Consider the following 22,143-nt stretch of genomic DNA (forward strand, 5'->3'; position numbering starts at 1 on the left):
AATTGTTGGTTATCTGCACGAACCCAGTCTTCACTATGAGTCATCCATACATCAATTGTCTTAAATCATTTATTTATTACTAACTAAGTAATTCACAGAAATGCATAAACAAACAAACAAACTTAAAATGGTTACATGAAATCGCCATTATGGAAAATATTGCCCTAGTGGGCCTAAACCGGCATGGCGGCTTGTTAGACATAGGGGAAAATGGGGGGGGGGGTCACTAAGAAGTCACTACAGAGTTCATACATTCACTAACAATTGACATGCTAATCCTTCTACACATGAAACGCTCACTCATTCGGGAACAACTGCAATCAATATATATATATTTACGCTCAGTGTGTCGTCTTGATCGCTGGAGAAAAGTTAGTTTCTGTTGGAGAGTTTCGTCCGTCTTTCTGTCTTGGTTATTGTGGATAGTTCAGAGTGACATTCGTTATAGAATGGATGTTTCGGCGGTTGTCGTTCTTCGCGTTCAATGATACCGAATTCCTAGCTGCAGACTAGTAGTCAATATCAAAGACTTGTTCTTATTCGTCTAAGAGTTTAACCACGTGGTATGGTTAAAGATTCAGCAATTGTCCACAACCTTTGTCCCCTCCTAATGGAGAAAAAACATGGTCTAGTGATAATTTCTCAGAGTTGGGTTTTTATTAGGATTGCAGAAAGGGGCTGTCCCAGGATGTCTGACCCAACTGGGCTCAGGTGCGGGTCCTCGGATTTAGTTAAAATCAAAAGGAATTGTATTTTTCTTAATTAAACATTCCAACATCATATTACACAATTATACAAACAGTATCATACTCACTCATTCATCTTACAAKAATTAGATGTAAACCTCATATCTGAGGRTATTATATAAACAGCGGTATGGTAATGTAGCCACACAGTCTCCCATGAGTTTCCCAAGTTGTGACAAACGGACCAGTTAATAGCTGAAATCTTCACCYATCTTTTATACTTTTTCCGGAAAATGAAATCTGTTCGTACCTCAAGTTCTGTGAGGTGGAAGAAATCCCTTTGTCCTGAAAGTTTACCCTCTCTCTAATACTGTTTGGCCATGAGGAGATTCTCAGGAATTTACGACGTCTCTCTGTGACCACAGCATGGGTTGAAGGAGGAAAGGGGGAGGCAGGGAGTGGCAGGGAGAGGGGGATGGGCTTTATGTACCTAAACAGGCAACGTCYTGACACTAATAKAATTTGATTTGATAAACGGACGTGAAAGTCACACTGCTTTGACTGTTGTTTCTGTTAAGGCTCTCATCAAAGAGACGTACATAGTCCTCCTCCCCAGTAGACAATTGTTTTGGACAACAAGTGCTTGAAATGAGGAGCCAAGCCATGTGTGCACACAGCTGGACTATGTTGCCCCGCATGCAAAGGTCTTGACTATTGCACTGTCTGGGAACATCGCTGAGAACAGCACACCTAAGAGTAAAATAAAAAAAAGATTGAAATCAAACACTTATTATTTGTTTCTAGCCTGTGTGTTTGTATCACAGAGAGAGAATATGAAATCAAACATAACATGTTCCTAAAAATAATTTAATGTTACAGGTGACAGTTTATTAACCATGCCACACAGCCATGCCTCCACTACAGTGGAAAGAAAGAGTAGTAAGACTCCTCTTTGGGAACGCAAGTAACGACGGACTGTCTTGAGGTGGTGAATGTYGTAATTGTAGAAGATTGTCTAGGTGGTGATGTAGATGACGATGACTTTTCCACATAGTTCAATAGAGTCGGAAGAAAATAAGTGTCCAAGTCTGATGAATGACTAGCTAGCATGCTAACGTTAGCTAGCATTAGTCATGAAACATTGTCACTAACAACTCTAGTGAACGTCCTTTAACTAAATGTAAACTTTCAGCTAACGTTAGCAAACTGTCATTTACTTTTAAATGTTCACTGTCCAACTCTGTTTGCCGCAAGRTTACRAACGTTAGCTAGCTAGCACTATATTGACAGGTGTGATTCTGTGGAAAAACTGACTGAGACATCTAGATAACATTAGCTAACAACAACATAGCKAACGTTAARTTGATCGAATAATTCTGTAATGTTAAAGTTCATTTACCCAAGCASGAAGAGACGGAATAATCTAGCTAAATAATTAACGTTAGTAACTAAGTATGGTTGTAGTATTCCTCTCTACATGTTACCAGGGGTAGGACCTACCTGCTTTTAATTTGTGGAGTGCCYTCCTGTGTGCAGTGTTGCCAACTCCTCAGTAAGGAAAGTAGCTATTGGCTGTRCTAAAAGTCGCAAAATGACATCATCACCTAATTTGCATAATTGGCCATGTGCATGTAATTGTGATGGACGCTGTAGGAGAGGAATAACGTTGTGGGAGAGACAAAAYGTGAGTAAAAAATACCCTAAATATATGTTTAGAACTACAAATGAGCATGCTGCAGAGTGGCACACACAGCGAATAAGAACCACATATTTGAGGCAATACTCCTCCTTCAGCACTTTATGGACCTCATTGTTAATCCCCGTCATAACAGAGGCATTGTCAGTCCCTATCCCCAGGAGTTTCTCTTTTTTAAGACAACACTTCTCGAGGAAAGCCACAACAGCACGGGCTATAGATTTGGCATCTCCTCCCTCCAACTCAACAAGCCCCAGAAATGTTGATACAATTGTCTGCTTGGTGTCACTAAAGTACCTTATCACAACCCCCCAGGTACTTAGAAACACTTACATGTGTGGACTCATCGAGGAGGCTGAAACGCTAGTCACCCACATCTGCGACCAACTTTTTCAGAAAGTATGGTGCTAGAACACCATTAATAATTTCTGTGCACTTTGTCCTGTGCATTTTGAAGTGGGTAGCAGCAGTGGAGTCTGACAAAGCAGCTCTACATGCTTCTCCAATGTGATTACATGCCAGCATGGAACAGTGTTCAGCGATAGCTAATGGTGGCCTCAGCCTTTTTTCAGTCAATTTTATTAACCACAAATGGCAGCTTGTTTTGGGTGGAACTGTTATAAGGCTTTGCCTGTTGAGTATGTTTTTGAGTTGTCATGTGTTTTTTTACAGCACTAAGGTGCGTAAGTGACTGAGGCTGTGTGAGTCAAATGCAGTGATTTTACATTTACATCCCGCCCTGAATGTATCAGCCAGCGGCGGCTTCCCGCATGCGCGATTKATTTGCATTCTGGACGCGGAGGGGTGAACATCTCCTGCTCTGACTGCAGCTGGGAGGGACTGCTGCYCGAGGACTGGGCCGCCTGTGAGTGTTTTGGGAAGGGGGTGGGGCCCACGGTAGCATCCGCTGCTCGTTGAAAAGAGTAAGAACTATACATGCTATCACGTCAGTCTCCAAAAGTCTCCAATAACACCAGAAAAAGTCGCTAGATTTGTCACTAGTCGATTTAAAAAAAAAATGTGTCGCTAGAGGGGTCTGAATAATCGTTAAATATAGCGGCAAAGTCACTAAGTTGGCAACACTGCCTGTGTGATGCTCTAGCAGCATGGCTCATRAGAGCTGCTTCGCCCATGGCGTGAACTTTTATTGATTTGCTGCAGGCTCTGCATCGGGCCATATMGATGTCCTGCGGTTCTTTAACAAGACAGTTTTTGGTGAGCCACGAGTCAAGGAATTTACATTTTCCAGGCATAGCTGAAGGTTCACTTAACGTTAGCTTGAGCTGTTTAACCTGATTTATTCGACTTCATTCACTCTTGCACGCGTGACCGACTATATATATATATATATAAATTCAAGCACTTTCAACGACCCATGTCTATTTCCAAAAACTTTCTCAAGGCCCTGATTTTTCTCTCTCTCAAATTCACAAACTTTCAAGGATTTCAAGGACCCGTGGAAACCCTGCCCTCCATAGTCCTCAATGCAATACACTGTAATAGACTACGTGGGACACATATCGACTTGTATTGAGGCCTTTTCTACCTGTCTGAAAAATGACTTYGTTCAACTATTTGTTGAAAAACTACACATTTGGTTAGTAGAGAGCCTACTGAGTATATCCCACCCCACTGTATCGGAGACAGGTAGAAAAGTTCTCTCTACAAGCTAATAAGTATCCCATGTACAGTTTATTTATTTTATTGGGGCTATGGAGGGTGCGGAGTGAAAAGCCAGCAGCAGACCATGCAACACAGTCCCCCTCCAAAACMGACCATATTTGGTTAGTAAAGACCCGACTGAGTATTTCCCACCCCAATTTATGAGACCAGTAGTAAAGTGCATTACAAGTATCCCATATAATGTACCATGTATTGCACTGCAGGGAATGGAATAAGGAGTCACCAGCAGCACACTGTATTAAACCCATTTAATACAGAGACCAATAAAATTTTGCAGTATCTATTGAGTAATTCCAATAACATGTGTTTTATCAAAAGTGTATTTCTTTAAATATAGCCTACACGACATACCAGTCAGTGTTTGTGTTAACTTTTTAAAGAAATGGTATGAATTCAACAAATGATCAACTTATTTTTTCCAAAGGTGGTAGCAATGTTTTGGGAAAAACGTTCTACTGCACTGGAGTGCAAAAACATAAATAAATCGATATTCCCCAAGTTTAACATGTGGGGACTCCCCTTTTCAGGGGACTCTTATTTTGGAAAAAAGAAAACCGCACTTGTGCTGCCAGCATAATATCCTGCTGCTAGGAGAACGGTCATCTTGATTTCTTTGTTCCTATTTCTGTTTTCTTCGTGTGGCTTTCCTGCAGACTAGACGCGTTGTTGCATATTGCTGCCTTTCAGTTTGGAAAGTGCATTGCACATTTGTAAAATATTACATCCAAGGAAAATGGGGGGAGGGATTGTACCACCATCTAACAGCACTTATACACACACACAATACCACTATCCCCAACACACCCCACCACCCCTTCCCACTACTTTGGCCCCAACAGATCCTACACCCTTCTCTCAAAACCACCTCTAGCTCTTCTGCACTAAAATCTCTGATACCCAAAAACTTCTCTACTGCTGCTCCTACTACCAATTCAATCTTCTGGGATTTCCTTTCCATCTGTGTGGTACAATTAATGACCATAGCAATAAACACCAAGAAGCCAACCTTACTAAAACACAAACTGTTCCAGTCACTCTGTACCAGTGATGGCTGTACCCATACCCTCCTGCACACTTCTCACACCTCAGAATCTCCCTCCTAGCATGACTTCATCAGGCAAACGTTCTGCATCAAAACTGAAAAGGACAGACAGGGTCTCCTCTGTCTCGCGATCGCCACCGGGTCTGCGTAGCACCAAACGGCGTGCATCAGACACCGGGGATTCCCAAAGGCTTACTACAAGCTTCACTCCGTTGATCTACGTGCAAGCGTGCACGTGGATGGAGTGGTATTTTGGAGTAGAACCTTTTMGTAAAACAAAATAACCATTACTACACAGTAGAAAAGGGAAACTCAACAAATAATATACAAGGTTGGTTCATCGTAGAAGTTTCTTGTAATAACTACTCTTGCATGAAGTACATTTAAAAAAAAATATGACAGTAAAACAGAGGGAGAAAAGCTGGGTTATTTTGAGGTTGATTCTTTCACATCTGAAAATACATTGTTAGTCATAGTAGCCTCACCACATTATGAGCCATAGGGTTGCAATATGTTTAAACTCCACATCATTGACCAGTACAGTACATTTTAAAACACCTTCACTTGACTCAAATTGAGCTATTACATAAGAGTGGAAAAAGTCAGGCCATGTAATCTGATAAAGATAATTGTGATCAAACGGAACACACTAGAATACCAGAACACAATATTGCTGAAGCACAAGTTAATAACACAAGTTATTTACAAATAGTACATCCCAAAAACCATATATTTAACCTTTTCCCTATTGACAAATTTATGGCCTGATATCCATTATCTTGGAAAAACAACAAAAGTATTACTCCTATCAAAAGAAAAATAGAAAATGAGCAGCATTTTGTTCAAATGCACAAACATTTGCAATAAGGCACAGGTCTAACAGCACTCCTCATCTGTGATGGATAGGATATAGCTGCACAAGTCTTACAGCTTTACTCAAGAGTCAGAAGACTGATACTCAACTGGGGCCATTCCCTCAAGGTTGTGCCAATCATGAAAGCAATTTCTGTCTGGAATGACACAGAGTGGTACGCCACACTCATTGCACTTCCAGGGAGTGTCTTTGGAGTGTCCCGATTTCTTGCAGAGTTCGCAGCGCTTTCGTCCTGCAGAGCTTCTCTTGCTTTTGTCTGCCACAGGCTTGATCGGGACAGGTGTATGTCCAGTGTTCGTCGGCTTGGACTGAGTCTCAATGGACACCTCGCAGAGCTGGGCCACGAGCGCTTGTGTGAATTCTTTGTGGGTCATGGGCTGCATCTTGTTCACTTTACACAGATCCTTGTGAATGATGTAGCTGTTAGTAGTCGCTATGTCCACAAAATGGTAGAACAATGTTCGGTACCACTTCATTGTTTTGCGGTGGGCTGAGAAGTAAGTAATCAGTTGGTCAGATAAGTCAACACCTCCCATGTTTTTATTGTATTCTAGAATTGGGGTGGGTACTGGAATTGACTCATGAGACCATTTGCCATCCTTATTCTTGCGTTTCCTTTTTATTGTCTCCCCTCCATAAGCTTGATGAATGGTGGTACCCATCGACACTTCCCGGGCATCCTTCCACTTCACAAAGAGCAGGGAGCCCTCCCTTATCCACCGTAAAGATCCTCTTGGGGATTTCTTGGTCAGCGCATTTTCTTCTGATCTTGGGAAGCCCAATCTGCCTTCCCTCATGGTACCACACGCTCCCATTTTCATATCAAATAAGTCCTTGAATAATTTTGGGCTGGAGAAGTAGTTGTCAAGGTACACATGGTAACCTGAGCCAAGAACAGAGGGCCTTACGAGGGACATCACTGAATCGTGACAAATTCCAAAGCCAACGGGAAACGTGTTCTTGCCGATATACACAGCATAGTCCACTGTATAGCCATTGCTGGAGTCCGCTAACACAAAAATCTTAAAGCCAAATTTAGTGGGCTTTGACTTGATATATTCAATCAACCCATTTCTTGCTTTTGATGCCACCATCCTTTCATCTACAGCCAGGTTTTTATGTGGGTGGAAACAGGACATGCAGGCATGACGAATGTCATTCATTAATGGTTTGAGCCGAAATAGCCTATCATATTCAGGTGTGCCCTTTTTACTGTCATTGACAGCGTCCTCATCAGGATCACTCATGTGAATGTTCCATGATATGATTCTGTATCTATCCCTGTTCATCACAGTAGCTGGAAACGGAATCGAGAAAATTGAGTTTGTTATCCAGTAATCACTGATAGCTTTTGTCTTAACCAGAGCAGTAAAGAAGACCAATCCAATGAATTTGTAAAACTCCTTCACAGTTATATCTATCCACTTAAACTTTTTGCCCCTACCAATGTTTCTAGCCGCTTGTCTATTTGTATTGTCGCAGAGGGTTCTGACCGTGACTTTTGTAAAAAACATTTGAAATAAGTCTAACGGTGAGTACATGGCTGAGGGATCTACTTGAGGTCCAGGAGGTCTGCTTGGACAAAATCTCAAAGGTTGAGGACCCTCATCAGGGTGTTTCTCTGTTTTCCATGGCTGATCTGACTCGGTTGTTCTGTGTGGTAAGTGAGAGGTTTTCCTTGGGGTTGAGAGACGTGGTACTTTGGACTTTAATGAGGGTGAGGCCGGCACTCTTTTACGTGGAGAATAGGTCTTTGTTGACAAATTCACTGACGGGCTACGCTGTTGGTCTGGCTGCAAGGTGCTCAGCAGTGGGGCTTCATCTTCATCAGTTTTAACACTATGAAAATAAACATTAGTAATTATCAATTCAGCAAACATGTTTTGCACAACACTTCCAATTGAGCGACAGCTATGCCATCGGTATTGGACTTATATTCACTTTAAAACTTGAAGGTTAAAAAAGACAAGAACTAGCTACACAGTGCCTATAGAAAGTCTACACCCACTAACTTTTTTCAAATTTTGTTGTGTCAGTGCCTCAGAGATTCATGCATTTAAATAGGGATTTTTCCCCCACTTATCTACACACAATATTACACACTTAAGGGAACATTTTTTGGGGGGGGAATACAAATATCATATTTGGATAAGTCTCCACCCCCCTAAGTCAATACTTGGTGGAAGTACTTTTGGCAGCAGTTACAGCTGTGAGTCTGTTGGGAAAGGTCTCTACCAACTTTGCACACCTAGATTTGGCAATGTATTATTTTTTACAAAACTGTTCAAGCTCTGTCAAAGTCCTTGGGAGCGTTGATGGACAGCAAATTTTCGATTTGACAACCTTCAATGTTATGTCATAATTACGTAAAAGTCTGGCAAATTAGGCGGCCCAAACTGTTATACTGCATATACACTGACTCTGCGTGCAATGAACGCAAGAGAAGTGACACAATTTCATCTGGTTAATATTGCCTGCTAACCTGGATTTCTTTTAGCTAAATATGTAGGTTTAAAAATATATACTTCTGTGTATTGATTTTAAGAAATGCATTGATGTTTATGGTTAGGTACACATTGGAGCAATGGCAGTCCTTTTTCGCGAATACGCACCGCATCGATTATATGCAACGCAGGACACGCTAAATAAACTAGTAATATCAACCATGTGTCGTTTACTAGTGATTATGATTGATTGATTTTTATAAGATAAGTTTAATGCTAGCTAGCAACTTACCTTGTCTTCTTACTGCATTTGCGTAACAGGCAGTCTCCTCGTGGAGTGCAATGTAATCAGGTGGTTAGAGCGTTGGACTAGTTAACTGTAAGGTTGCAAGATTGAATCCCCGAGCTGACAAGGTAAAAAGCTGTCATTCTGCCCCTGAACAAGGCAGTTAACCCACCGTTCCTAGGCCGTCATTGAAATTAAGAATGTGTTCTTAACTGACTTGCCTAGTTCAATAAAGGATAAATAAAGGTGTAAAAACAAAATATCGGCCAAATCGGCGTCCAAAAATACAGATTTCCGATTGTTATGAAAACTTGAAATCGGCTCTAATTAAAATCGGCCATTCCGATTAATCGGTCGACCTCTAGTTCGTACCCCCCATGGCAATTGAACTTATTTCAGAGGCTGCTCCAAAACACAGCCGGTGGAGAAGAGGAATTCGGAGTGGACTTCTAGTCGACTCAAGAGGCGCGCACACTAGGGCTGGATAATATACAGTTGAAGTCGGAAGTTTACATACACTTAGGTTAGAGTCATTAAAACTTGTTTTTCAACCACTCCACAAATTTCTTGTTAACAAACTTATAGTTTTGGCAAGTCGGTTAGGACATCTACTTTATGCATGACAAGACATTTTTTCCAACAATTGTTAAGACAGATTATTTCACTGTATCACAATTCCAGTGGGTCAGAAGTTTACATACACTAAGTTGACTGTGTCTTTAAACAGCTTGGAAACTTCCAGAAAATGTCATGGCTTTAGAAACTTCTGATAAATTATGTCAATTAGCCTGAGTCAATTGGAGGTGTCCCTGTGGATGTATTTCAATGCCTACCTTCAACCTCCGTGCCTCTTTGCTTGACATCATAAGAAAATCAAATTGTAGACCTCCACAAGTCTGGTTCATCCTTGGGAGCAATTTCCAAACACCTTAAGGTACCACGTTCATAAACACCATGGGACCYCGCAGCCGTCATACAGCTTAGGAAGGAGATACGTTCTGTCTCCTAGAGATGAACGTACTTTGGTGCGAAAAGTGCAAATCAATCCCAGAACAACAGCAAAGGACCTTGTGAAGATGCTGGAGGAAACAGGTACAAAAGTATCTATATCCACAGTAAAACAAGTCCTATATCGACATAACCTGAAAGGCCGCTCAGCAAGGAAGAAGCCACTGCTCAAACCGCCATAAGAAAGCCAGACAACGTTTTGCAACTTGCACATGGGGACAAAGATCGTACTTTTTGGAGAAATATRCTCTGCTCTGATGAAACAAAAATTGAACTGTTTGGCCATAATGACCATCGTTATGTTTGGAGGAAAAAGGGGGAGGCTTGCAAGCCGAAGAACACCATCCAACCATGAAGTACGGGGGTGGCAGCATCATGTTGTGGGGGTGCTTTGCTGCAGGAGGGACTGGTGCACTTCABAAAATAGATGGCATCATGAGGKAGGAAAATTATGTGGATATATTGAAGCAACATCACAAGACATCAGTCAGGAWGTTAAAGCTTGGTTGCAAATGGGTCTTCCAAATGGACAATGACCCCAAGCTTACTTCCAAAGTTGTGGCAAAATGGCTTAAGGACAACAAAGTCAAGGTATTGGAGTGGCCATCACAAAGCCCTGACCTCAATCCTATTGAAAATTTGTGGTCAGAACTGAAAAAGCGTGTCGGAGCAAGGAGGCCTACAAACCTGACTCAGTTACACCAGCTCTGTCAGGAGGAATGGGCCAAAATTCACCCAACTTARTGTGGGTGAAAAAAATGCCTACAAGGCCCTCCCCCGCCCTCCCTTTGGTAAATCTGATCACGACTCCATTTTACTCCTCCCTTCCTATAGGCAGAAACTCAGAGGAAGTACCCGTGCTAAGGTCTATTCAACGCTGGTCTGACCAATCGGAATCCATGCTTCAAGATTGTTTTGATCACGTGGACTGGGATTTGTTCCGGGTAGCCCCCGAGAATAACATCGACAGATACGAATAACATCGACAGATACGGTGACTGAGTTCCTCAGGAAGTGTATAGGTGACTGGGTACAATGTGACTATTAGAACCTACCCAAACCAGAAACCATGGATAGATGGCAGCATTCGCGTAAAACTGAAAGCGCAAACCACCGCATTTAACCATGTCAAGGTGACTAGGAATACGGCCGAATACAAACAGTGTAGTTATTCCCTTCGTAAGGCAATCAAACAGGCAAAACGTCAGTACAGAGACAAAGTGGAGTCGTAATTCAACGGCTCAGACACGAGACATATGTGGCAGGGTCTACAGACAATCATTGACTACAAAGGGGAAACCCTTTYCGAACACCGACGTCTTGCTTCCGGACAAGCTAAACACCTTCGCCCGCTATGAGGATAACGCCGTGCAACCGCCCGCTAACAAGGACTGTGGGCCCTCCTTCTCGGTGGCCGACGTGAGTAAGACATTTAAGCGTATTAACCCTCGCAAGGCTGCCGGCCCAGACAGCATCCCAAGCCTCATCTTCAGAGCATGCGCAGACCAGCTGGCTGGAGTGTTTACTAGTGATGCTCGACATATCGGTGAACATATCGGAATTGGATGATATTAGCTAAAAATGCCAACATCGGTATCGGCCCGATGTCTAGTTTAACGCTGATGTGAAAAACCGATGTCAAAGCTGACATGCAGACCTATATAAACTAGGTACATGACTAATGATGCCACGTAAAATGTAGCGCTACATGTGCAACACAGCCTTCCTAACCTAGCCCACAATGTCTTCTGTGTGGATCGAGCAGTCAACAAGTCAAGCAGTCATAAGAAAATTGCATCAAGACAACTCAAAGGAGAAATCCATTAATGACAAGATAATGGAAATCATTGCCCTTTCTCTGTCATGGGTGATGTTGGCCTTAGCGACTGGTCGAGCACCGGTACACACTAACGTTACCAAGTGCGCTATTGTTCAGATGTTGCCCTACCGGAGTTACACAGTAAAAGCGTCACTGCTATTAGCTTCACAACATACTATGGAACGCCGTTTGGATCTTTGCGTGTCAAAAAAGATAACACTATTTGACGCGATAAATACACTTTTAAATTTGACATATCAAATAACACTTCTATTATAGAATGTTGTGTGTTCTGAATTTGCACGTGCAAGCCAAGCCAAACGCCACCACTAATATCAGTAACACTGTCAAAGCTGTACAAAAAGAGTCTACAAACAAGCAAACACTGGCCATGAACTGTGTTTACAATACCGTGTTGGTAATAAAGCATTATTTGTTCGACCGCAATTTCTGGGGTAGCTAACTAGCTTAAGCTTTGTACCTAGATAGCACCAATACAACCAGACTGAAAACAATGACCAGTAGAAACTGCAGTCATTTTCACTATTCTTAGCAATGATTTAGGAATCCTTTTAAGTATTAGCTAGGTAGTCACTTGTTGTTCGCCTTTTGAAATTGAACAGCCAGCTACTTAACCCTGTTGCCCGAAGCTAACCTTATAAGCGGCCAGCTAGCTTCATCTGGCTAGTGAGGCTCGACCTGACCGGGTTGTGAAGCTAGCCAATAAGGATTAGGCACAATAGTGGAATTTACGGTTTGCCTTTAAAATAAAAGTACCTATTTGAAAGTGATGCAGAAGMTTASAATTGMTGGAATCARYCCATATTTWGACTAGATYATGTTAAACAYGGTTGGAATGTGAAGCAATGAAATGGGGTATCAGTCTACTTGGTGACACCCACAGAACACAACTGTGAAGAGTTTACGCAAATATTAGAGTTATAGCTCTTATCGTGGGACTGTGACTGTGTGAAATCCTTTAGCCTTTTCTGTGTATTGACATTCATATCGCACTGTACAGCTTTACCTAAGGATTGAGGATCAATGAAATGGGGTATCAGTCTACTCAACAGCCAATATATTTTTTCCTCTTCAGAGTTATCAGAATCCAAAACATCCATGCAGTATATATTTATATTTGTCCCTCTTCAGAGTTATCAGACTCCAAAACATCCATGCAGTTTTTCCTCGGGAATAGTGTTCAATACACATAGGTTGACAATAAATGTGGCTCAATTCACAGTTGTTTCATAGTCCCGCAATAACAGCTACAATGCTGATGTTCTCGGTGTCACTGAGTAGACTGATACCCATGTCAGTGATCCACAATCCATAGGTAAGGCTGTACAGTGAAATAAGTTTGCCCACAACGCAATTCTAAAGTATAATACATCCAGTGTGATTTCAACAGGTTGTCAAATTAACAAATTACTGTCTTTTGTTGATTTTATATAACATTTCAACCTCGTTTAGCATGATCTATTAAATTATGGCATGATTCTACTATTTGTATTCATTTGCATCACTGTCACATACTTTTATTTTGAAGGCTAACCGCAAAGGCCACTATTGTGGATAATCCTTATTGTTGCTAGCTTCACATAGATGGGTCCCACCACCATTAATCAAATAAGAACTGTCTTATAAATTAGGGTTATTTTAGATGATGACACCTAGCTATACAGTTAGCTAGCTAACTATAGCTCCTGAAACAGATGTCGTTTTGCTATGTTTTTTGGGAAGAACATTGTTTGCATCCATGAGCTAGCTAGCTTTTTTTATGACCAGCACAGTAGGCGCGCGAGACAACTTTACCAGCATCAAAGCATACATAGATGAATCGTTGTGACAAATGAAACACGAGTGATTGTGTAATCAATGTGTAATAACTGTGTAAAAAAATATTGAACACGTTCAATTATTATGTGACGTGCAGTCATATTCAGGTCCTGATTGGTCAACAAGCTTATTTGACATGACAAATAGTGTTATTTGACGTGTATCTTTTTTGACATGCAAAGACCCAAACGGCGTTCCATAGAAATGAAACGACTGAACAACGAAACAGCACAGCAAATACGTGAAAGAAATAGGTTTTGATGATCTTTTACTGGTAATGGGGACATATGTAAATGCCAACAAAATAACATTTTGGTCAGTGTGGTGTGTGTAACCTTTATTTAACTAGGCAAGTCAGTTGAGAACAAATTCATATTTACAATGACGGCCTACCCCGGACGACGGATGTGATACAGCCTGGATTCTAACCAGAGACTGTAGTGATGCCTCTTGCACTAAGATGCAGTGCCATGCAGTCTGCCCAACGCATCACCAGGGGCAAACTACCTGTCCTCCAGGACACCTACAGCACCAGATGTCACAGGAAGGCCAAAAAGATCATCAASGACATCAACCACCCGAGCCACAGCCTGCTCACCCCGCTATCATCCAGAAGGTGAGATTAGTACAGATGCATCAAAGCTGGGACCGAGAGACTGAAAAACAGCTTCTATCTCAAGGCCATCAGACTGTTAAACAGCCTTCACTTGCCGGCTTCCACCCGGTTATGCAACCCTGCACCTTAGAGGCTGCTGCCCTATATACATAGAGTTGGAATCACTGGCCACTTTAATAATGGAACACTAGTCACTTTAATATGTTTACGTACTGCTTTACTCATCTCATATGTATATACTGTATTTTATTCTACTGTATTTTAGTCAATGCCACTGGCATTGCTCAATATAATATTTATATATTTCTTAATTACGTTATTTTACTTTTAGATGTGTGTATTGTGAGATACTACTGCACTATTGGAGCTAAGAACACAAGCATTTCGCTACACCCGCAATAACATTTGCAAAATATGTGTATGTGACCAACAAAATTTGATTTGACATGCACACTGTGACCAATCTTGGCCATAAAAGCCTGTAGCTCTTTCAAAGTTGCCGTTGGACTCTTGGTAGTCTCTCTGATCAGTTTCCTACTTGCTCTGTCATCCATTTTGGAGGCATGGCCTGATCTACGCAGGGTCTTGGTGGTGCCACACACCTTCCATTTATTAATAATCGTTTTGATCGTGCTCCAAGTGATATTCAAGGAACCTGTGCCTTTCCACCACTTTGTCCTGGAGTTCTATTAAAAGCTCCTTGGTGCTCATGGTTGAGTGTTTGTTTTGCAATTCACTACCCAGCAGAAGGAACATACAGGAACTCCTGAAATAATGTGAATCACTACAATTTAACACAGGTGTAGGCCAGTTAACTTGGTGTGTGATTTTGAAGGTGATTGGTTACGCCCAAGAAAATGTAGGATTACTATGACAAGGGGGGGACACTTATCATACTAAGCTATTTCAGTCTTTTGTTTTTTATAGATTAAAAAATATATATATATATGAATATATGTTTCACTTGGAAGTTGTGGGGTGGGATGTGTAGATCAATGGGAACACTATTTTAATGTATTTTAATTCCAGGCTATTCGGCAACAAACGGTGAAATGTTGAAAGGGGGTGTAGACTTTCTATAGGCATATTGGCTCTAAGACACCTAAGGCTGAATATGGTCTCAGATTTGTCTTCATTTACACAGGCAGGCCATTTCAGATTTTTGGTTGTAAGTGCTGAGAATAGACATTTTACTCCTACTCTTATGGGTAAAAATAAAAACTATGCATGAAGTCTCTTTAGTCATAAGAGTCACACCTAGTCTACAGATACTTAGGACACCTCATGACCTGTCCMAACAAGTTAAGAGTTATCAGCAGGTGTCTTGATAATAGAAAAATACAGCGAGTCAAATATCGATGACTGCAGCTAAATGACTATAGCGGAAACACTGATGGATTATGAAAGTTTGTAAATACCTTGATGTCCTTGTTGACTGTGAACCTTTGCATGGTAACCATGGTTCTTCTGGAGAATCAGAACACTTTACCCCGCTCTCAGATTGGCTTTCTTTCCTTGGTGTGACTCTGGGTGGTGTGTCGCCTGCTGATTCATTTGAGTCCTCTTCCCAATCAAGACTATGAAGATAAATATGAACATGTTTACAATAATGCAATTCACTAAGTCAACACTATTACTTAGGACTAGACAACAGAACACAATTAATTTACCATCTCCTACTGCTGTCGTCTACATGGTTCCACATTCAACATTTCATGTCAATTCAATGTGGCCGACACCCACCGTCTAACATCAATCTGTTAGGTTTACAAACTGAGAAATATGTCTGTCAAATAGTTTCTAAAAAATGTAATAAAAATCTGAGAAATGAGAATTCATTTTCAAGTATGTCATTTTGATTTCAGATCTTTTTAATGGAGTGGCTGCGGATCCGACTTTTCTGGACCTTTCCTCCCGACTGCTAAAGCTCCCGAAGCCTCTGCGCATGTGCAGGATCCTCTACTCCACTAGGCAAAAGATGTGCTTTGATTTAAACTAAACTAACTAAATACAGGTAGACTATGCTACAGTTTATTAACATCATCTGGTTGATATGCAGATGCTGCATGTTTCACCAGAAAAAAATTGAATAATCGTCATTCACAAATCACGATTGAATGAGAGAAATTAGCGAGATTCTCTACGTATAGCACAGAGAATATGTGCAAAGTAGAGAATCCTGCACATGCGCAAAAGCCCCAGCCGCCGGGAAGTGGGGTCCAGAAAAGTCAYATCCGCAGTCTGTCTTCTTTTAAAATGGGGCTCCCGAGTGGCGTAGCGGTTTAAGGCACTGCATCTCAGCGCTAGAGGCGTCACTACAGACCCTGGTTAAATTCCAGGCTGTATCACAACCGGCCGTGATTGGGAGTCCCATAGGGCATAAATAAATAGACTCCAGCGATGTTTTTACTTTTCCTGTTAAAGCGATATTCCAGGTATAAATACACCAAAGTCCACACACTAAAGTACAAAACATATATTTGAGCAAAATATACACTACCGTTCAAAAGTTTGGGGTCACTTAGAAATATCCTTGTTTTTTAAAGAAAAGCACATTTTTCCCCCCATTGAAATAACATCAAATTGATCAGAAATACAGTGTAGACATTGTTAATGTTGTAAATGACTATTGTAGATGGAAACAGCAGATTTTTTATGGAATAACTTCAGTCAAGTTTTAGACCCCATCATAGCACTGAGGCTGCACTTGAAGGTGGTAAATTACCTTTTAATGGCGTCAGACCGAGGCTCTGCATCTGTCCTCGTGCTCCTGGACCTTAGTGCTGCTTTTGATACCATCGATCACCACATTCTTTTGGAGAGATTGGAAACCCAAATTGGTCTACACGGACAAGTTCTGGCCTGGTTTAGATCTTATCTGTCGGAAAGATATCAGTTTGTCTCTGTGTATAGTTTATCCTCTGACAAATCAACTGTAAATTTCGGTGTTCCTCAAGGCTCTGTTTTAAGACCACTATTGTTTTCACTATATAWTTTACCTCTTGGTGATGTCATTCAGAAACATGTTAACTTTCACTGCTTTGCGGAAGACACACAGCTGTACATTTCGATGAAACATGGTGAAGCCCCAAAATTGCCCTCCCTGGAAGCCTGTGTTTCAGACATAAGGAAGTGGATGGTGGCAAATGCTCTACTTTTAAACTCGGACAAAACAGAGATGCAAGTTCTAGGTCCCAAGAAACAAAGAGATTTTCTGTTGAATATGACAATTAATCTTGATGGTTGTACAGTCGTCTCAAATAAAACTGTGAAGGACCTCGGCGTTATTCTGGACCCTGATCTCTCTTTTGACGAACATATCAAGACTGTTTCAAGGACAGCTTTTTTCCATCTACGTAACAATGCAAAAATCAGAAACTTTCTTTCCAAAAATGATACAGAAAAATGTATCCATGCTTTTGTCACTTCTAGGTTAGACTACTGCAATGCGCTGCTTTCCGGCTACCCGGATAAAGCTGTAAATAAACCTCAGTTAGTGCTAAACACGGCTGCTAGAATCCTGACTAGAACCAAAAAAATGTGATCATATTACTCCATTGCTAGTCTCTCTACACTGGCTTCCTGTTAAGGCAAGGGCTGATTAAGGTTGTACTGCTAACCTACAAAGCATTACATGGGCTTACTCCTACCCATCTTTCCGATTTTGGTCCTGCCGTACATACCTACAGGTACGCTACGGTCACATGACGCAGGCCTCCTTACTGTCCCTAGAATTTCTAAGTAAACAGCTGGAGGCAGGGCTTTCTCCTATAGAGCTCCATTTTTATGGAATGGTCTGCCTATCCATGTGAGAGACGCAGACTCGTTCTTGACCTTTCAAGTCTTTATTGAAGACTCATATCTTCAGTAGGTCCTATGATTGAGTGTTGTCTGGCCCAGGAGTGTGAAGGTGAACGGAAAGGCACTGGAGCAAAGAACCGCCATTACTGTCTCTGCCTGGCCGGTTCCCCTCTCTCCATTGGGATTCTCTGCCTCAAACCCTATTACAGGGGCTGAGTCACTGGCTTACTGGTGCTCTTCCATGCTGTCCCTAGGAGGGGTGCGTCACTGATAAGATCTTCCTGTCCGGGTTGGCGCCCACCCCCTTGGGTGCCGTGGGGGATATCTTCGTGGGCTATATTCAGCCTTGGATGGTAAGTTGGTGGTTGAAGATATCCCTCTAGTGGTGTGGGGGCTGTGCTTTGGCAAAGTGGGTGGGGTTATATCCTGCCTGTTTGGCCCTGTCCGTGGGTATGATCGGACGGGGCCATAGTGTCTCCCGACCCCTCCTGTCTCAGCCTCCAGTATTTATGCTGCAATAGTTTATGTGTCGGTGGGCTAGGGTCAGTCTGTTATATCTGGAGTATTTCTCCTGTCTTATTCGGTGTCCTGTGTGAATTTAAGTACGCTCTCTCTAATTTTCTCTTTTTTTCTCTCTCTTTCTCGGAGGACCTGAGCCCTAGGACCATGCCTCAGGACTACCTGGCCTGATAACTCCTTGCTGTCCCCAGTCCACCTGGTCGTGCTGCTGCTCCAGTTTCAACTGTTCTGCCTGCGGCTATGGAACCCTGACCTGTTCACCGGACGTGCTACCTGTCCCAGACCTGTTGTTTTCAACTCTCTAGAGACCGCAGGAGGGGTAGAGATAATCTGAATGATCGGCTATGAAAAGCCAACTGACATTTACTCCTGAGGTGCTGACCTGTTGCACCCTCTACAACCACTGTGATTATTATTATTTGACCCTGCTGGTCATCTATGAACATTTTAACATCTTGGCCATGTTCTGTTATAATCTCCACCCGGCACAGCCAGAAGAGGACTGGCCACCACTCATAGCCTGGTTCCTCTCTAGGTTTCTTCCTAGGTTTTGGCCTTTCTAGGGAGTTTTTCCTAGCCACCGTGCTTCTACACCTGCATATTGCTTGCTGTTTGGGGTTTTAGGCTGGGTTTCTGTACAGCACTTTGAGATATCAGCTGATGTAAGAAGAGCTTTATAAATACATTTGATTGATTGATTGAATGGGAAGGTGTTTGCAAAATTCCTGCATAATTGCCAACCATCCTTTAGTGACAATGCAAAAAAAACATTGCCTGACAAATTGGCTAACGCTACCAAGCTATATAGATTGCTATACACACAACGACTCAAACATAAATGGTTGACTGTTGGAATTCTCTCTCCAGGTCTTCCAAAGGAAGCAAATCTCCCTTTGATGTACAGTACCAGCAAAAGATTGTGGACACACCTACTCAAGATGGTTTGTCGTTTCCAATGTGAACAAATTAATCCTAGTGGGCAGAACAGGCAAGGAGGTGGGCAGAGTCAAGCACGAGCTAGCGAGATCCTATTGGCGCGTTCTAACAAACGTTTGCATATTTCTGTTAGGGAACGCCTACTCTGAAGAGCGCAATAACTCAATTTTCCTTTGCGCGACTCTAAACAATGGCAAAGGGTCAAATCTACTAAACATAGTCCACACTGTTTGTAACAGATTATAGTTTTGGGAACAGAAAACTGTATTGGCATCAAATGTTTAATCGATTAGAAAATGTGCAGAATGTCGGCGGCCTTATCGATCTTCTCCCACTGGCTTCCAGTGGAAATGCCAAGCGGATTCTTTCACATGTATAGATCGGGTAAAATCTCTCATTGTTCTCTCTGTGGTAAAATGGTTCTGACTGTTTCGGTGAGATTTCGGCCCCCCGGTGTGTTAACTGGGTACATACAGTATGCGCTCTGGGAGTGATTATTCCTACTTACGCGTCCTCGTGTGGATCCACTCCCTCCTGATAGTCGAAGCTGAAGTCTTCGTCTGCAAGGTAACTATCATCAGACCAATTGCTTCCCTCCTCGCTGCTATCGAAGTCCTCCATCTCGGTGTCGCTTTCCATCGTATAATCAATCAATTTCAGCTATATTGTTGTGGCCAGAGCTACGGTCTAAAACGTAGTCACAAATTCTCTGCTACTACACTATCACGTTAACAACGTGCAGCTTCTTCTTCGCGTGAGTTTTCGGCAGACGACACGGCTTCTTCTATGATATAATGGCAGTCCGCAAACAAGGCGTATGCCGACACCTACTGTGCTGGAGTGTGTGGTCAATCACGGTTTACAACATTTCTAAATCCTCCTACCTAACTCAGAAGTATAAAATAAAAAACAGCCCTACTAACTTCTAATAGACCCTCCCCCAAATCCCTTCCAACATCAATCTTTCCCTCTCTTCAACACTTACAACAATATTGCACATGCTCCACTGTTTCAATCCACCATACACTCCAGACAAAACACATTAACATGCTTGCCAACCAGATGTAATGACAAGTTTAATGTACAATGTCCTAATCGAGCAAACACCACCTCTTCCTTCCTAATCGGACCTTTGAATATTGGTCCACTGACCTTTCTTTGGAGGGCATATAAATGCCTGCCCTTGGGCTCAGAGTCCCATCTCTTCTGCCACACATCTATCAAAATGGCTCTGATCTTACATTTGGCCTCACTTCTACACAGTGGAACATTCATGTAAATTATATCTTGTTTCAAAGCTATTTTGGCCAAATGGTCTACAACTTCATTCCCTTCCACACCCGAATGTGCTGGGACCCAGCAGAATCTCACTACTACACCCAGTCTCTCAATTCTCCATAATAACATTAATACCTCCAATAGTAGGTAACTGCTATTAGATTTACCAGATGATAAACTATTCAAATATGACAGAGAATCTGAGCATACTATAATTCTAACATGTTGTACATCCTCCACCCACTGGAGGGAAACTACTATCACCAACAGTTCAACTGAGTATACTGAAAGTTAATCTGTTGGTCTTCTACATATATTAACATCAATTCAAGGAATGTAAATGACTGCTCTTATGCGCCCACTATCTGGAAAAGCAGTAAAAAAACATAACTTCTACCAATGTAATTGTCAACCTGTTTCCTTATATCACTGACTTCTGACCATCTTTATTTTCCTCTACCGAGGTTAGATCAACAACAGGATCTGGGAGTAACCATGGAGGAACGTCCCCTATCACCACAGAAGGGCCATCTTCCAACTCCATCAAACCACTCTCATCAGCAAGCTTTCCAACTGTCCAACCAAAACCACTGTCTTGCCTACTAGTATATTCCCAACAGTCATCTAGAACAGTAGCAGTGGGATGCACAACCTCACAGCCTTTCAACCTAACCCAATAAGCTAATGACAATTTTTTTATGCCGTACAGTACCAGTCAAAAGTTTCATTCCAGGGTTTTTCTTTATTTTTACTATTTTCTACATTGTAGATTAATAGTGAAGACATCAAAACTATGAAATAACACACATGGAATCATGTAGTAACCAAAAAAGTGTTAAATAAATCAAAATATATTTTATATTTGAATTTCTTCAAAGTAGCCACCCTTTGACTTGATGACAGCTTTGCACACTTTTGGCATTCTACAATGTAGAAAATAGTAAATGTAAAGAAAAACCCTTGAATGAGTAGGTGTGTCCAAACATGACTGGTACTGTATATCCAAAGGCATCTCACCTGCCTCCACTAGTAAGGCACATACAGATGTTGATTTAAATGCACTAATACATATCCTTAAAGCTGCATACTGGATACTGGATACTGGATGATGCCTCTGAAGCCAAGTCTTTGCCGTTGTTCCATAAACCATACACTCAAAATCAATTGTCATCCTGATCAGAGATCTATAAATATCCATCAACGATTGTCTGTCAGCACCCCATTCATAACCAGAGACCGAGCGTATAACATTCACCACCTCCTTACACTTTGTTTCAACATTTATGACATGATCTTTCCATGTATATCGCTCATTGAACCATAGACCCAAGTATTTGTACTCAGAAACCCTCCCCATAGGCTGTCCATACAGAAACAACTGTATATTATCAGCGACTTTCTTCTTTGAGAAGAACATACAAGAAGACTTCGCCACAGACAATTTAAAACCCCAGTCAATTAACCATCTTTCAACATCCACTATAGCTTGTTGAATAGATTTAATCACATGACATTCCTTCCCCTCTTCCAAATAGCTCCATAGGGAAGCCCCAATACCCCTACCTACATTCGAAAACACATCATTAATCATAATGTTGAACAAAATAGGACTGATA

General features: G+C 41.7%; 1 non-coding gene across 1 annotated transcript; it reads right to left on the bottom strand.

Moving 5' to 3' along the window:
* Window positions 1-299: 299 nt before the first annotated feature.
* Window positions 300-20,009, bottom strand: LOC111955185 (uncharacterized). The gene is made up of 3 exons (XR_011474409.1): window positions 19,758-20,009; window positions 15,412-15,570; window positions 300-7,820 (listed from the first exon to the last, which is right to left on the bottom strand). It is a non-coding gene; the product is annotated as an uncharacterized protein (transcript).
* Between the last annotated feature and the right edge of the window lie 2,134 nt (window positions 20,010-22,143).

The sequence above is a fragment of the Salvelinus sp. IW2-2015 genome, linkage group LG30, assembly GCF_002910315.2.
Source record: "Salvelinus sp. IW2-2015 linkage group LG30, ASM291031v2, whole genome shotgun sequence".
NCBI classification, from domain to species: Eukaryota; Metazoa; Chordata; class Actinopteri; order Salmoniformes; family Salmonidae; genus Salvelinus; species Salvelinus sp. IW2-2015.